Source organism: Osmia lignaria, unplaced genomic scaffold (assembly GCF_051020975.1).
Source record: "Osmia lignaria lignaria isolate PbOS001 unplaced genomic scaffold, iyOsmLign1 scaffold0122, whole genome shotgun sequence".
Lineage (NCBI taxonomy): Eukaryota > Metazoa > Arthropoda > Insecta > Hymenoptera > Megachilidae > Osmia > Osmia lignaria.
This window is the reverse complement of record NW_027478263.1, coordinates 37,501-42,054: the sequence shown is the minus strand read 5'-3', so window position 1 is coordinate 42,054 and position 4,554 is coordinate 37,501. Positions and strand designations below refer to the sequence as shown.

The following is a 4,554-nucleotide window of genomic DNA, read 5'->3' as shown; positions in this document are numbered from 1 at the left end:
TACTTTTCAAGGTTTTTAAATGTACTTTACGCCCGACCGTCGAGAGGAGCGTGCCACTGGGCGTTTCTCCGACGGTTTCCGTCCTTGGACGCGATCGTGTCGTCAACGATCGAACAAACAAACAAATACGTTGGCGACGCCCGAATTCGCTCTCCCGCACGCGCCGGGTGGGAGAGTGATGTGGGTATCGAATGTGATGCGTGTTAATAATGAAAATAACACTCTAAAGATCTAAAGAGTTTGAAATACAAAATTTTACGATTACCCTGAACGGTGGATCACTTGGCTCGTGGGTCGATGAAGAACGCAGCTAATTGCGCGTCAACGTGTGAACTGCAGGACACATGAACATCGACATTTCGAACGCACATTGCGGTCCACGGATACAATTCCTGGACCACGCCTGGCTGAGGGTCGTTTTCTTAACAAAAGACTGCTTGCGTTTGCTTCTCGAAAAAAGAGTAATTCATTTCTTTCTAAACATCTCGCCGTCGTTCAACGAAAGTAGAACGTTTCGGAGCGGGATTATCGAACGAAATTGAAAGAATGAATGAACGATAAACAAAGAAAGAGTCGCAACGTACGAGCGATAGTTGGGCAGTTCGTCGGCGTTTGTCGTGGAAACGATGTGACGAAAATCGCAACCGATACACTAAATGCAGGCCGTTAAAGGAGAGAAACAAATTTCGAAATATCTCTTCGAACTAGCGCAAGTGCGTCACGGCGCGCGAGTCGTTCGTTAAAATTTATAAACGACCGCCCGTGAAAGCACCGAGTTCTAGGAAGATAATCTATAAAGATTCTCCATCCTGCTGGAAGTTATCGGATCGGCGCGATTGTTCACTTGTAGAAATCCACGCTCCCGACGTTGCCAGAAACGATATTTACGAAAGGTGTGTCAAAAATAAACGAAAGAAGCTCTCCTATAAATTTAGAAAAAGCAAACGAGTGAAATGTTTGAGATGATAATTTGCTGAAATGCAAGCTCGAATAGCCCCAGGGTTTCGAATGATTCCCCGCGCTTTATACATCTCTCTGTTTACAAACGGTGTATAAATGAAAGATCGCTTCAGATGGGTCGTCGCTGTTTGACGCGCGATGCTGTTCCTTTTTTTTTGTCTGTCTGTGCGTTTAGCTTCGCTAAACAAGTTAAATGGTTAAAAAGCGTCGAAAAAGCGAATACACACGCGACAAGACAAATCTAACGAGTAAAGGAACGCTCCGCTCCAAGATAAAAATGGTTGTTTACAATCAATACAGCGTTTCGGTACCCCTGATCGTAGTCTGAAACTGTGTAACAAAAGAGAGGAAAGCGAATGGTGAAGGAACTTCGAAGCCTCCGTGGCGTGGCTAGAACTTGTGATAAAAGTATGTTTGCAGCAATTATGCATGCTCCCGTTAAAACAGCATTTCAATGTCTCGCATGGCTTAAAGCTCTAGGAGGCTTCAACATTTAGAATACATACGGACTACTTCGTTTGTTAAAGATAAGCGAAGACCGCGCGACCATCGCTCGGTCGTCCAGTCCTCGAAAGTTTTGTTGCGTTCCAAAGAAGAGACAAATGGGGTTTACCCTTGCGCTAAGGGGAGAAGAAGAGAAAAGCAGTTGTTAAATCTAAGAGGTGTGTGGAGTACATCGCGTGTTGGTTAAAATTGTTAAATGAAGTATACGCGAAATGTTCTCTCGCTCTTGCTTTTCCTCTTGCTTCCGTGGCGCTCGAAAAGAAGGGATGATAAATAAAGAAACCTATTCGAAATCTCTTGTGGAACAAAAAATAATACGGACGGACGTTAAAATTGAACCGAGACGAAATGGATCGTCTTGCGAGTTGTCTTCGCTTTGAAATTGTTAAAAATTGATAAAAGCAATACGACGAAGCTGCAGTCCGCAAAATGTTTGAAGCAAAAAGGAAATAACACGAAAATTATGGGAACGTCGTGTCTCAACTTTTTTTTCCCTCTTGTGCTCGTTTCATCGAACGATAAATACAAACATTTTGAAACGAGAGAGGAGGAAAAATTGAATATGCGAAAGGTTGATTCACGCACAGTTTCTCTACGTGTTTGCTTTTTTGCTTCTTTTCGTTTATTTTTTTTTTTTTTGCATCGAGCATCATTATTCACCTTTCGATGAAACCAAAGAAATTGACGACCTCAGAGTAGGCGAGATTACCCGCTGAATTTAAGCATATTATTAAGCGGAGGAAAAGAAACTAACTAGGATTTCCTTAGTAGCGGCGAGCGAACAGGAATGAGCCCAGCACTGAATCCCGCGGTACCGCCGCTGGGAAATGTAGTGTTCAGGAGGATCCGTTTATCCCGAGACATCGAATTGCGTCCAAGTCCATCTTGAATGGGGCCATTTACCCATAGAGGGTGCCAGGCCCGTAGTGACCGGTACGCGTTTCGGGAGGATCTCTCCTTAGAGTCGGGTTGCTTGAGAGTGCAGCCCTAAGTGGGTGGTAAACTCCATCTAAGGCTAAATACGACCACGAGACCGATAGCGAACAAGTACCGTGAGGGAAAGTTGAAAAGAACTTTGAAGAGAGAGTTCAAGAGTACGTGAAACCGTTCAGGGGGTAAACCTGAGAAACCCAAAAGATCGAATGGGGAGATTCATCGTCAACAACGCTGGCTCCCGTTGGTGCGCGATGCCCCGGATGGACCTTCGGGTTCCATTAGCGAGGGCACACCACCTTCGGCGAATGTTCCGGCGAGGTAGTCGTGCACTTCTCCCCTAGTAGAACGTCGCGACCCGTTGCGTGTCGGTCTACGGTCCGAGGCGGAGCCTGTCCGTCACCTTAACGGTGTTCGTGACAGACCCTCGGTTGCCTGGCCGACTGCGCGACGGTACTCAGACGGTATCAGGCCGCAACCAATCCATTTTCGAATGTGTGTGCGTCAGGACCGCCGCAAGCTAGGTTCAGTTATAATTACCCGGATGTACGGACTATGCGCCGTCCCCGGGTCTGGCCAGCTGTTAGCAGGAGGAGTCCTTGGACTGGCCAAGCTTTGAATTACCGGTCGGCGACGCTATTGCTTTGGGTACTCTCAGGACCCGTCTTGAAACACGGACCAAGGAGTCTAACATGTGCGCAAGTCATTGGGATATAAATAAACCTAAAGGCGAAATGAAAGTGAATGTCGTCCTCTGCGTCGACCTAGGGAGGATGGGCCTCGTTACGATTAGGCCTCGCACTCCCGGGGCGTCTCGTTCTCATTGCGAGAAGAGGCGCACCTAGAGCGTACACGTTGGGACCCGAAAGATGGTGAACTATGCCTGGTCAGGACGAAGTCAGGGGAAACCCTGATGGAGGTCCGTAGCGATTCTGACGTGCAAATCGATCGTCGGAACTGGGTATAGGGGCGAAAGACTAATCGAACCATCTAGTAGCTGGTTCCCTCCGAAGTTTCCCTCAGGATAGCTGGCACTCGCTCGAACGTTATTGCGAGTCTCATCTGGTAAAGCGAATGATTAGAGGCCTTGGGGCCGAAACGACCTCAACCTATTCTCAAACTTTAAATGGGTGAGATCTCTGGCTTGCTTGCATCAAATGAAGCCATGAGATTTTATTATTGGATCAGAGTGCCAAGTGGGCCAATTTTGGTAAGCAGAACTGGCGCTGTGGGATGAACCAAACGCAGAGTTAAGGCGCCTAAGTCGACGCTTATGGGATACCATGAAAGGCGTTGGTTGCTTAAGACAGCAGGACGGTGGCCATGGAAGTCGGAATCCGCTAAGGAGTGTGTAACAACTCACCTGCCGAAGCAACTAGCCCTGAAAATGGATGGCGCTGAAGCGTCGCGCCTATACTCCGCCGTCAGTGGCAAGTGGGGCTGGACAAAATTTGGTCCTCCATGAAGCCCTGACGAGTAGGAGGGTCGCGGCGGTGTGCGCAGAAGGGTCTGGGCGTGAGCCTGCCTGGAGCCGCCGTCGGTGCAGATCTTGGTGGTAGTAGCAAATACTCCAGCGAGGCCCTGGAGGACTGACGTGGAGAAGGGTTTCGTGTGAACAGCCGTTGCACACGAGTCAGTCGATCCTAAGCCCTAAGAGAAATCCTATGTAAATGAGGTGTCCTAAAGCTCTCAGTTAAAAAGCAACAACAAAACTGTTAAATATGGCTAAATCGAATTTATAAGAAGTAGTTGCAGAGATGCACACCCATTGGGCGAAAGGGAATCCGGTTCCTATTCCGGAACCCGGCAGCGGAACCGCATACCATTCGGGCCCTCGTAAGAGTGTTCGTCGGGGTAACCCAAAATGACCTGGAGACGCCGTCGGGAGATCTGGGAAGAGTTTTCTTTTCTGTATAAGCGTTCGAGTTCCCTGGAAACCTCTAGCAGGGAGATAGGGTTTGGAACGCGAAGAGCACCGCAGTTGCGGCGGTGTCTGGATCTTCCCTCGGACCTTGAAAATCCAGGAGAGGGCCACGTGGAGGTGTCGCGCCGGTTCGTACCCATATCCGCAGCAGGTCTCCAAGGTGAAGAGCCTCTAGTCGATAGATTAATGTAGGTAAGGGAAGTCGGCAAATTGGATCCGTAACTTCGGAATAA

General features: G+C 48.3%; 1 non-coding gene and 1 pseudogene across 1 annotated transcript; both read left to right on the top strand.

Moving 5' to 3' along the window:
* Nucleotides 1-262: 262 nt before the first annotated feature.
* LOC143308024 (5.8S ribosomal RNA) lies at nt 263-417 on the top strand. Its single transcript, XR_013065045.1, has one exon. It is a non-coding gene; the product is annotated as a 5.8S ribosomal RNA (ribosomal RNA).
* A 1,732-nt stretch (nt 418-2,149) lies between these two features.
* LOC143308021 (large subunit ribosomal RNA) overlaps nt 2,150-4,554 on the top strand; it is a 4,530-nt pseudogene continuing 2,125 nt past the window's right edge.